This window comes from Mesocricetus auratus, unplaced genomic scaffold (assembly GCF_017639785.1).
Source record: "Mesocricetus auratus isolate SY011 unplaced genomic scaffold, BCM_Maur_2.0 Super-Scaffold_100009, whole genome shotgun sequence".
NCBI lineage: Eukaryota > Metazoa > Chordata > Mammalia > Rodentia > Cricetidae > Mesocricetus > Mesocricetus auratus.
This window is the reverse complement of record NW_024429193.1, coordinates 53945351-53958313: the sequence shown is the minus strand read 5'-3', so window position 1 is coordinate 53958313 and position 12963 is coordinate 53945351. Positions and strand designations below refer to the sequence as shown.

Below are 12963 nucleotides of genomic sequence, written 5' to 3'. Positions count from 1 at the left end.
GAGATGATTCTGCTGTTTTAGCACGTGTGCAAATCACACAGAACAGCCATAGATTGCCTTCGTATGTCGTAATGAAAGCAACCCAGCAGTAAATGGATAGTGTCACATTTTGACCACATTTTAAGTGGAGCTGATGGAATGGGCGTCGCTTCTAAACCTGATGGCCTGAGTTTAATCCCAAGGGTCCACATGGTGGAAAATTGATCCCAGCAAGTTGTTCTCTGACATCCCATGAGCGTCATGATACACCTGCACACGCTCATAAATAGTAATAGAAATAGCAATAATAAATGTCTTTTTATGAGAGTGGGACAATAGCTTTGAGGCAGCTGTAGATGAAAAGGTTACTCCCGCCACACACAAGGCTTGGGCATCCATAGCGAAGAAGTGATGCCTCATGGGTTTCTTGCCTACAGTCCTCTCTACTCTCAATAACTCACTCCTGTCCTTGCTCCCTCCATCCTTGTTCCTGTGCTGTGAGGTCAATCTCTGTGTGTTAAAAGCACAAACATTCCAAAGTCCCTGAGTTCTACTTAATTAGTACATAAGAATGGAGACGTAAGTGAGACTCCATCCAAATTGAGATGATTAGAAACAGAGGCTCCAAGAGAATGGACTCGAGACTTCTGAGATCTTGGAGTAAAAGTTATATAGTAGAGGAAGCAACAGATCAGGGATAGAAACAGTTCTGACCTGGAAGCTCTTGTAGTCATTCAATCCCAAGAAAGAGCCTCCGGAACCAGAGTGAGACACATGACTGATACTCAGTGAGTTAGTATCATAAGGAGCTGCAGAAACAGTGCCGGACCAAGAATACAGAGATCAGTATCCCAGTCTGAGCCACTGAGTTCCTGTGTGATGCTAAGGGAGATGTAGAACATCTTTGGAACTAGGTTTCCCCATCAGTAGGAGGAGGCAGTTAAGTCGGATGATCTTTATGACTTCCTCCAGCTCTGACTTCCAGTTCCATCAAGGGAAGGAAAGAAGTCCTTGATAGAGTGGTGCTGCTGAAATCACCCTCCCCCACCTCCTACACTGGTTCTCTCACGGGCAGCATGCCTTTCATTTTCTTGTTATTGATAATGGAGTCAGTCACACACACACACACACACACACACACACACACACACACACACACACACAAACTCCATAGGATGAGAAAGCAGACAGAGCAGAGAGAAAAATGGGTGTATGAGGGAGGGAGAGCTTCCACAGGGCTTCCCAAGCCTCTGCTCTCCAAGACCACAGCTGAGGGAGTAGTTCCCCACGGGCATCCTAAGGAGGTGACACTGCCAACGCCCTCCAGCTCCTCCCACAGCCACAGCTCGTCTACTAATAATCCTGTTGAAGCATCCAGTCCCTGGCCAATGTTCTCTGCCACATCCTGTTTTCTCCAAGCTGTGTGGACACTCTGGTGCATTCTCGTAAGGCTAAGAAGCTGACCTCCTAGGGTCTAGAGTGTACTTTTGGTCAGGTAGTTTTGCCACACACAAAACTAACTAGTTTAAAGCAAAGACCATTTCATCTGCTCTGATTCCATAGTCATCTGGGGATGGAAGAGAACTACCCAATAGAAAAACAGTGCAACCCCTATATATCACAGTTTGACATTTCTAGTGGCAACATTTTTAAAAGTTAAGAGGAAAAAATGAAGCACATTTTAATAATGTTTTTAAATTAATTCAATACACCCAATGGACTAGGGCCATAGCTCAACCTAGCATACACAGTCTCCAGCTCTGAAATAAAGCACAACCCCAAGGCATCAGCAGTGGAGTGTAACTCAGTGACAGAGCACTTTCCTAGCATGCAAGAGGCCCAAGGTTCAAATCCCAGCACTGTAAAAAGGAGAGGAAGAGGTTTGCAACATACCCAAAATACTGTTTTAAATGTGCTTAATATAATCCACACAATGGAGGAGCAGTTCCTGTTAGAATATCCCAGGGCACAGCACTTCCTAAATTTCTGTTACTTTCATGTCGACCAGTTTCCCATTAGCCAAACAAGCCACATGACCAAACCAAAAGCTAAAAAGCTGGTCGTCAGGGGTCAGTTGGAGGAGAGCCGTTCTCCTGGTCCCTAAGCCTAGAGAACAGTCCGCTGCTCTCAAACTCTAAAGTCCCAAACAGGAGAAAGCATGGCAGCTACAATAACCTGTAATACCTTCTTTCCCATGATGACTATGCATCAAACAAATACATTTCATACACTCATAGCCGTGCTGTTTAATACTCACTTATAGCCACTCTATTTAATATTCGTTTACTTGTACTTAATAAAGTATCCTTAGCATGTTCCATACTAGTAAATACTCTTCTAGAGCTTGCATTTTAATGGTTTTGTTCTGGTCTACGATGCAACTATATCACAATTTACTTAAATAATCCTATATTGTTGAAGATTTATTTCCTATGTTCACACTTATAAATATTAAAGGAATAATGTGAGTTTGTATGTCTTTTCATTCATTTAGGAACGGGCTCCTGAAAATGGAACTATTTCACCGTATCTGACTCAACAGATGTTTCTAAGCAACTAGACCCATGGCAGAAAGTCGCAGGTTAGTAGAGATCATACACACAGCAATGTGATTAGAGGTGACATCATCAATGACCCATTTCCTCTAACTTGGTTTCCCCTCCTCATATTTTCATCACATCTCAATAATGCCATAAAACCATAACTTCAACAATGAATTCATCAATTGAGAAGCCAAAGCCCTTCCCCAAAGCCCTACCTCTGGACAAGGCTTGTACCAGAGAACAGACCTGTATGTAATACACATGTCTTTTCAGGAGAAAATTCATTATCTAAACATAATCCTTGTCTTAGTTAAGAAACACACAAGATGTCAAAGTAGTAAGAGCTTCATGGGTGATTCAAGATGGGCATGGGATGAGGGACTCGAGGCGTCCTTGTGAGACTTTGATTTTATGCACAAGACGTTGACAGAGCAAGGCCATTGAAGAGACCTGAGTCTGTTTTATCTGGTTTGTATACAGGAAACAAAGGGGGCAGTGGAGGACAAGGGTGGAGTCCTGTGAGGAGGCTGACACAGGGACCTTGGATAGAGACAGATAATTAATGTGATGGTAGATTTAAAAGGAGTGATTTGTAGACGGGATTTTTGATAGATGAGCTTTTGGCATGGGCTAATTAGTGCATGGATGATAGAGAGCTTTACAGAAATGGAGACCATGGTATTAGATTTTAAGCAAAATTGTGTCCTTATGGAGTTGGAGAAGTCCCCTGGGTACTCAGTGGAAACGTTGAGTGACAGCTGGAAATTGGGCCAGCCCCAGGTGTGCAAGGCACAAGTGCAGGTGGCAGACCGTGGATGCAGTTCTGTGGACTCTTATTTACTCTCTCACTCAACTCTCACTGAGAACTGAACAAATAGCCGTGAGGACAAAAAGAACATGAACTCGGCTTGCGCCATCCCAGTCAGCTGCTTCCCCGGAGCTAGCAGCCCTCCTGGCCCTCATGCTGCTGTTCTGTTGCCGACAATGCCTGCGGAGCAGGGCTGCTCTGAGGACGAGGGCATCCCAAACAGCACAGACAGAGAGAGGCAGGTACCCTACACAGGGCGGGACTCTGCCAGTTACAGGATTTCTGCTTTATTTGACCTGAAAGGCTTTCTAGAAAAGCAAGGCACAGGACAGGGATGATCCTCAGGGGGCGTCTTCCCCAGGCCATGTGAGCCTGCGTTCTTCTGTTGACAGCTTCAGTGAAGGTAAAATCAACACTGAACAGCCCTCATTTGGATCCGAAATAAGTTTCTTAGGGGCGGGAGGGGGGGTTGATGAACTTCTTGACAGCTCTGTCATTTGTCAGCTGATAACATCATTTTCACAGATAATTAAACCTGAGCAAAGCCAGCAACAGTAGAAGGCATTCTGCAAACAAATCACTGCTTCTGGGAAGAATTCTCTCTCTCTCTCTCTCTCTCTCTCTCTCTCTCTCTCTCTCTCTCTCTCTCTCTCTCTCTCTCTCTCTCTCTCTGTCTCTCTGTCTCTGTCTCTGTCTCTGTCTCTGTCTCTGTCTCTCTCTCTCTCTCTCTCTCTCTCTCTCTCTCTCTGATTCCCTTTCACACTCTTTTCTTTCTTTGAGGAAGTGCCTGCATGAGCCTATTTGGGGGCCAGCTTCAGTTGTTTTCCTGGCTCTGCCCCAGGGAGCTTCATAGCAGGGGTTGCTCAAACACGGATAGTGGTTTTCTGGGCTATTTGTTGCTGGCTTCCAGTGTCCAGAAGACCTCTCATTCCCACGTATTTCTGGTTCAGAAAGGAGGTGCAGACGCCTGGCCACTAACAATCAGTGCACAGCCTCTGAAATCAAAGGGTTGGAGAGAGGAGGAGGGGCTATTATTTCATTCTATGGTCATCTGTTTCCTTCTCATGACAGGGGCAATTCCAAACTGGCCCTGCTCCAGGATCTTGGTGGGAAAATCTGTAGACCAACTACCACTGCAAACAGCACGCTTGGGGAATGTTCCCGTGGTGTTTCTGTCATAAGGGGCCATTTGCACTCAAGAGGTTTTCACAAAGGACACTGTCCCAGCGTGGTGTGTCAAGGAGAGGGCAGGGGCCTGCTGTCTGCCTCCTGGCCCCCCCGACAGGGGAGGTGGAGGTAAGCTGCTTAGCGAAGCCAGGGGCCCAGCAGGCCTAAAGCAACTGTAAACAAGCTGGAATTGATCAGCTCAGCGGGCACTTTATTCTGGGTGAATGAATTAAGCTTTCACATGCCCCAGGGCAGCTCTGTCTGGAAGCACGGTCAATTACAGCTCCAAGGTTTCTGGGAACACCAAAGCCTGCCTGGAACTTCCCCTACAGATCTTCCACGTAGGATAGTTAGACCTGAGTCAGACTGCAAAGAGACGGCAAGTGGAGGACTAGGACTAGTAGGGATCGGTGGTGATATTGTTTTTATGGCCTAACAAATAAAGCTTGTCTGAAGATCAGAGTGCAGAGCTAGACACACTAGTTACCACAGAGGCCAGGCAGCGTGGCTCACACCTTTCACACCAGAGGCAGACAAGGCCACCCTGAGCTACAAGAGATTGATCCACTCTAAAAGATCACAAAGGTGATCCCAGCACGTTGAGTGACCCGCCTTTAATCCCAGCACCAAGGAGGTGGAGACAGGAAGGCACGAGTCTGGGAGGAGAGAGAAGCATAAGGTGGGAGGAGACAGGAGCTCAGGGCAGTGGGAGCAGCAGTGAGTCTGAAGCAGTCTGAGGAGGCAGTCTGAGGACAGGCTGGCCCCTTAGGTCTGAGGTAGAAGACCAGTGGCTGGCTTTGTTTTTCTGGCCTTTCAAACCCCCCCCCCCCCCGCTTCAAATCTAACTTGGGGTTTTTATTACTAAGACCAATTAAAATTCGTTCAACAGGGATCCAAGAACCAAGTGAAAACCAAGCATCACCTGAGCTTCATAGTGGTGGAGCTCATCCCTGTCTGGGTCTCTGCCTTCACCACTGTCCTGTCAAAACAGACCAGCAGGAGCAGATCCGTGGATGACAGAGGTCCCAACACAATGGCACTCTGGCGGGAAGGAGTTCCTTGCCTCGGTTTTCTCCTCTTTACAAATATTACAGTGTGCTTTGCCCCAGACTAGCCTCTTTGTCCCAGACTAGCCTCTTAGTCCTTAGATATTCCCTTAGTTCTCAGGGAACATCAGAGACTTGAGAAATGACAGGGAGAAGAATCTAGGAGTATAGCTAACAATCTCCATTTTTGGGTAGACCTAAGTTTTTCAAAAAGTGTGTACTGAGCTTCACAAAAAAAAGTTAGTTTACCTGGAAGGCCAGGGTCCAGGTGCCTGTGCTTTCTGGATTCATAGGTTTCTGGTGGAGCCCAGAGAACACCTCAGCATTCCTGCTTGTAGCATGTGGGTAGCAGAACATGGGAACATGGCAGTTTCCATGTTTCTACACAGCAGTGGAGACATGTGAATGGGTGCCTCGATGAATAAGGATGGGCATGTTAAGTGGGGGGAAATGTAAACTGTGGAAGAAGATGTTGGAATTTATAAAGTAAACAATTTAAAAGGAGAGATGGCTCAGCAGGTAAGAGTACTTATTGCTCTTTCAGAGCACCCAAGTTCAATCCCTATCACCCTCATGGGAGATTCCTGGCACCCACATGGCAGCTCACAATCATCTTGTAACTCTATTTTGAGGGGCCCCGCACCCTCTGGCTTCAGTGGGTACCAGGCATAAAAGTTAAATATAGATATATCTTTTTGCAAGAAAGCATGCAAACAATATGTCAAATTTGGAAAAGTTATCATCTTTGGTGAAGGAGAAAACACGAAAGGAATAAACTGGAGGGTTTGATTGCACCTAAAATTGTTCATCATTGTGTGTACGCATGCGCACGTGCATGTGTCGTGTATGTGTGTGTGTATCACACACAATATAATATATACTAAAGTAAATAATATTAAAATATAAAAAGCTATGTATTATTGTGCCGAAATATAAGTTTAATATTGTGTTAACAGCGACAGATAATTAGTTGATCTCTTTAATCACTCTACAGAAGTGTGGATAACTCAGAACCACAGCTAACTCCAAACTTATCCACATGGAATTTTCTAGGTTCTGGATAAGGAAAATTCAAGAGGACACGGAGATGGATTCCTGAGGAACAAGTAATTTTCTAGAGAATCATTGACACCATGAACAACAGACAAGGCAGAGGCTCTGAAGAGTATTCAGACCTCAGGAGCAGAGAGAACAGCATAGTGGGGTCTCTGGAAAGAGAGACCCACATGGCAGAGGAGGAGGGACCATCTCCTATAGCTCTCTGAAGATGGGTGGGGGTGGGGGTTATGCAAGGACAGCCTGGCTCTCTGATTCCCAGAGTCAGAAGAAGGGATGGAGAGCAACATGTATGGCTTTTATGTACATCTCTTCCCAGGTGAGATAAACTGGCACCCAGGCTGTCTGCTACCTAGGGACCCAGAAAATGTCTCCTAGAGTGCCTGTCTTCTGAAAGAAAGAGGAGGCTGCAGAGATACTATAGACAGAGCAGAGACTAGGTTCTAGCATCCCAATCTCTCAAACTTGGCACATGCCCACCTCAGAAGGCAGCAAATCCCATTGCTTGTCTAAGTGCCCAGCAATGAAAACTTGAAGCTGGGAGATAATGCCCAGGCAACTCACCAGCTTTCCTAATCTGCTGATGACAGTGCAAGCTCCACCCAGACCCTGTGTCACAACCTCTTCTTAAGGCTGTAAGATGGGCACAGTAATATCAACCTCCACTTGAAATGACTTTTTAATGGAAATGCACAAGTCTCATGGTTAGCCTTGGACGAGAACAGAACCACATCATGATCTGTAGAGACACTGAGTAAGGCCTCCAGCATGTGCCCCTCCCCCATGACACCCCTGCTATCCCACTCCCTGTTGCCCATTATTCCACTTGGCCCTCCTTGCTGACCTCACTGACAACTCTGCACAAGGGACATAATAAGGTCCAAAGTAGCTTTTAAATTAGGCCACCATATTCCAGATACAACACACACATTTTGTCTTTTATTGTTTGATTTTTATTTAGGCTTAATTTCACATAGTACATAAATATGTTTTATGAAAAGGCAATTCATCACAACATACCATGATGGGCTTCAAATGCCAGACACACCTCCCCAGAGCCTGAACTGATTTCCCTCCCCTGAGTTTCTCACATTTCTTCTCCTACCCTAATACTCTTAGAGCACAACTTTGATAAGGTCAGTGTTTGGGATATATGCTGACCACTATTATGTAATTCACAGCTGAATTATATGGTAAATTATAATTCAACTCCTACCTGTACATTTTCTATTTTCTCTGGATTTAGTAATATCTTTTTTTCTTGTCTTCTTCTTTTCCTTGGTAAGTTGTTGACAGTTGTTCAAGTAACTCCCAATATGCTCGGCTATGCCAACAGTCTCAATTGCATCTCCCTGAAGAATCCTCTCTTGGAGTCTCATTCACTTTTCTGTCTTCCTTCTCTGTTACGTGTGCAGCTCTCTTCAAAAGATCCACCTTCCCTGGAATTCTGAACATTTGGTTTACTTCTCTCATACTGAGTCTTGTGCTGGCTAGTTTTGTGCTAACAGGATGTAAGTTGGAGTCATTGGGAAGAGGGAAATGGCAACTGAGAAAATGCCCCCACCAGATTAGCCTGTAAGCAAGCCTGTGGCAAATTTCTTGATTGGTAACTGACATGGAAGGGCCCAGTCCATGGTAGGTGGAGCCATCCCTGGGACGATGGCTCTGGGTTCTATCAGAAAGCAGGCTGAGCAAGCCATGAGGAGCAAGCCAGTAAGCAGCACTCCTCCATGGCCTCTGCATCAGCTCCTGCCTCCAGGCTCCTGCCCTGCTTGAGTTCCTTCTCTGACTTGCTTCAGTGCTGGACTGTGATGTGAAAGCGTAAGCAAAATAACCCTTTTCCTCCTCAAGTTGTTTTTGTTTATGTTGTTTCTTCACAGCAATAGAAATCCCAATAAGTCCCCCCCACTCCCCGAACACCCTCTGAGTCTCCTAATTTGCTTTCTACCCTGATAGCTGTCTGAGAAAGAATATATGGATGGTACTTTTAATGCCTTGAGTGTTTAAAAATGGATTTATTCTGCATTGGCCTTGATTAATAACGTGGCTACGAATAGAACTCTAGATATAAATTGCTTACTTTGGAAATGTTTAAAGCAGTACTTCATTTTCTTCTGGCTTTTATTAATAACACTGAGAAATAAAAAAACCCATTTTGCTTTCTGTTTCTCAGTTATAATCAGTTTAATAAAGAAAATGTGTAAGACTGTCTCTTTGCAAACACCAAGTACCACGCCCTTGGTAGTGCTTCTGTAGGCTTCCTATTTTAGGTGGGGCCTATGTTCTGACCAAGAATCTGGGAAAGGGTAATGGAGGCCCCAGGCCTAGCTGAAGAGCTGTGGCAGTTTGATGGCTACTGGGGAAGAGGGGATCATTTTTCCTTAGGGGTGTGGCCAGTGGCAGGTTCCCCATGCCCCAGTGGACGATCCCTACACCCCAAAGCATGTGGGCAGCATGAATTCGACTCGGTAAGTCATAAAAATAATAAAGAAGCAGACATAAAGTTGGAGGGAGATGTATTAGGGGGCAAGGAAGAAGGTAGTGAGGGAGAATACGATCAAGATTCGTTGTACACAGGCATGAAACTTTAAAAACTAGGTAACATTACTTTGTTTTAAAAGTGACAATGTCATCTGTGAGCTAAGAAAATTAAAAAACCATCATGTTTCTCCAATTCTGTTTTTCCCTGCCACAGCTATCTGAGGGGACATATCTAAGTGGTATGTTTACAAGGAAGAAGGGAGTCACCTAAAATGCATAAGTGAGAACTAAAATTTGCTTTTGTTAAACCGCCAAGATTTCTTTTTTTTAACATCTTTTTTTTTCAGTTTAAATTTAGATTAGAAACAAGGTTGCTTCACAAGTCAGTTCCAGGTCCCTCTCCCTTTCCCTCCTCTCCTCCCGTACCCTCCCCCTAGCCCCCCTATTATCCCCTCATTTCCCTAGGGAGGGTGAGGCCCTCGATGGGGGTGTCCATAGTCTGTCATTTCATCCAGGGCAGGGCCTAGACCCTCCCCCAAGAGTTCAGGGTGAGAGTGCACCTCACATTGTTGGAACCACCAAGATTTCTTAAGGCTGTCAACTACAGCAGCCGTATTGAAAGTTCTGGCAAATGAGTACACCAACATCCTGGAACTTCCCAATGACTCTATTTTTAACCATTGTGTTGGATGCTTTGTGGGCCCTGAGGACTCACAGCCTTCATTTCTGGAAAATTTTACTTCATTCATAATTACCTCTAGTTTTCTCTGGACTCTTTCTCGAATTCCTCTTATTTGGCTACTGATCTCTTTAGTAAATCTTCTGTTTTCTTATTTTTTTCATAGAAAACATATGGAAATACATTTAACTCAAGCATTCAAAGAAATGTTAAAAAACAATTATACTTCATCTTTTTCTATCAAGTTAATATACTGTATTAGAAACTAATAAATGTCATTGTTAACAATGGGCAGAGGAAGTAAGCTCTCTCATACTCTGCTAATGAAAATGTAAATTTTACAAGTTTCCTGGGTAGAAGTTGGGCAGTAGGAACTCAGAGCCATGCTACGTTACTGTGTTACAGAGAATGACCACTGGTTACATGGCTTCTTATATATGGGTTTTCTCCTCACCAGCTACACTCTAAGTGCCCAAGGGTGGAGATGGCTGGTGATGACATACTGAACACATCAGACAAGGAATATTTACATAATCACAGATTTCTTAAAATGTCTATCACTATATATTCATTGTACACAGTACTACATTTCATAAAGAATCCTTTCAATGGGGGAGGGGCACGTGTGGGGTTGGAAGGAGGAAACGGAAGAGGGGGAATAATGTAATTATCTTTTAGTTAAAATAAAGGATATCTTTGGAGTACATTGGATGATTTAACCATATTCACAACCTCGTCTTCTCATCTTCCCATCTCTTTCCTTTCCCCAGTTTCCGTTCTGTTTTCATGTCAGGCATATATGTGTGTGTATAAAATATGAATACACCTATGTAAAATCAAGGCTCCATGACATGTTTCTTTCTGAGTTTGGCTGCTTTTTATGTAACAGGATGAAGTCTAGCTGCCTCTGTCTTCCAGAAAATGGTATAATTTCAGTCTTTGTTATTTCCCGGTAAGACTCTATTGTGTATATACACTGTGTCTTCTTTATTATCTTCCTGTTGATATGCACACAGGCTGATTCCATAACTTGATAGTTTTGTTCACTGCTGCAGCAAACATGGCTGGGCTATTCAGGTATCTCTGCAGTGTGCTGAGCCTCCTTTCAGTACATACCCAGAAGTCATGTAGGTAAGTCTTATGGTAGTTCTAGTTTTAGACTTTTAGGACCTCCATACTGATGTTCAGAGTGGGTGGACTAATTCACATGCCCACAAATGGTACACATTCACTTCCCTTTTCCTAATCCTCATTAGCATTTGTCATTATTCATTTCATTTATTTACATGTATTTATTTATTGTGTGGTATGTGTGTGTGCATGAGTGTGTGCGTTAGTGTGTGTGTGAGTGTGTGTGTGTATGTGTGTGTCCATACCACCACACATATCTGGAGATCAAAGGACAATCTAAAGGAGTTTTTTCTCTCCTTCTACCATGTGAGTTGTGGGAATCAAACTCGGGTCATCGGGATTGGTGGCAATCGCCTTTGCCTGTGAAGCTATCTAGCCAGGCCTTGTTTGTTTCCTTAGTGATACCATTCTGCATGGAGTAAGATGGAATCTCAATCAGCAAAAGTAGCAAAAGAACAGAAATAATCTAAGAGTCTACAAAAAGTAAAGCATTATAAATTCATACAAAAGTATATTATGGAGCCTCTTAAAGTACAGCTTGGGAATTAGGAGGATGGTTCAGTGAGCAAATCACTTGCCTTACAAAGCAGAAGGACATGAGTTTAATCCCCCAGAACCCATGTAAAAATGCCAGGGGTGATGATGGGTGTGCACTTACAATCCCGGTGATGTGAATGTGGAGACAGAATGACCCCTGAAACTCACTACCCAACCTGATTAGCCTAATTGGTGAACTCTAAACCAATGGGAGATCCTGTCTCAAAGGAGGTAGACAATAATCCTTATGACAGCTAAGGATATCCTCTGGCCAACAAACACTTCCCCTACATGCACATGCCCTTGTGTGTGCATCCACCCCTACCCTCATACGCAAACATACACATGCACACAAATCATTTAAAACAAGGATGTGGTTAATCTCATGGTAGTATTCCAACACTGTGCTGCTTAATGCCCAAGGAAACCATAAAACAGCATGACTATTGATACATGGAATTACTGTAAATTTGCTTTAAAATATTTTAGATCTGTGTTAGAAAGCGTGACAGTTTTGGATTTGGGGACATATTTACTGCCAAAAGATAAAAATCAGAAGTGCTATTCTTAACATCTGTTTGGTTTGGGCTCACAGAGAAATTAATAATTTTTATTGGCTTCATATGAAATTTAATGGTGGTTGACATTTTATATGGTATCATATTGCACATGAATGGGTGATATATATCTATGTGTGTATGTGATGTCTTGATAGAAAACAGAATTTAAGTGAATCAATGAGAAATTTTAAACAATGAACTACTGATGAAGGCATTGACAGAATTGAGGAAAGAAATGAGGCAGTCTTCTAGAAACCTGCCACAATACGGGATCACTACTATTCCCAGGAATAATGAGAAAAAAATACTAGAAAAAAAGGAAAAAATACCAGAGGCCAGCATGTACCAACCACTGCAGGTGGGCGTGGCTGCCCAGCAAAAGTATCACTCAAGCAGAGATGCATCAATTGCCCCAAACAGCACCAAGCAGGAAGAAGCACAAAGAAACAAGTAAGACCTTTTTCTTCCTCCCTAGCGTTTCACTCTGGAAGCTAACTGGAGGTCCACCAATGAGGGAGACCTCGAAGTGAAGGCTGAGTGGGACAAAGAATAGGAGTTGGAGTGAGAGATGGGTTGACAAATGACAAAAGACCAGCTTTTGCATGTATGTGTTCACTCATCACACTTACATAGCACATGCATATGAGGGGTACTCATGGTTAGTTTCCAGTTTAATGGTACATAATAGGTATATATAAGTATATTTCACCAATTTGCAAAAGATCCCAACATTTGTATGCATTCATATACATACAAACATATGCAAACACAGGAGATGGCTTAAATTCAATTCATTGCAGAAAACTAAACTAGCTTGGAAAAGAATTCTGGTCTAGAGACAGTTTCTAAAAATAATTCCCAGGAACCTTGCGAAGTGCTATTTTTCAGTTATGCATGCTGTTGAATACAAGTGAAAGCATGTCAAATACACAGCTTGCACACTACTTCAGCTGAATGATCCAAAGCAAATGCCATG

General features: G+C 43.5%; 1 long non-coding RNA gene across 1 annotated transcript; it reads left to right on the top strand.

Moving 5' to 3' along the window:
* Positions 1-2472: 2472 nt before the first annotated feature.
* LOC121142372 lies at positions 2473-8762 on the top strand. Its single transcript, XR_005879378.1, has 2 exons — positions 2473-2560; positions 6597-8762. It is a non-coding gene; the product is annotated as an uncharacterized LOC121142372 (long non-coding RNA).
* The last annotated feature ends 4201 nt before the right edge of the window (positions 8763-12963 follow it).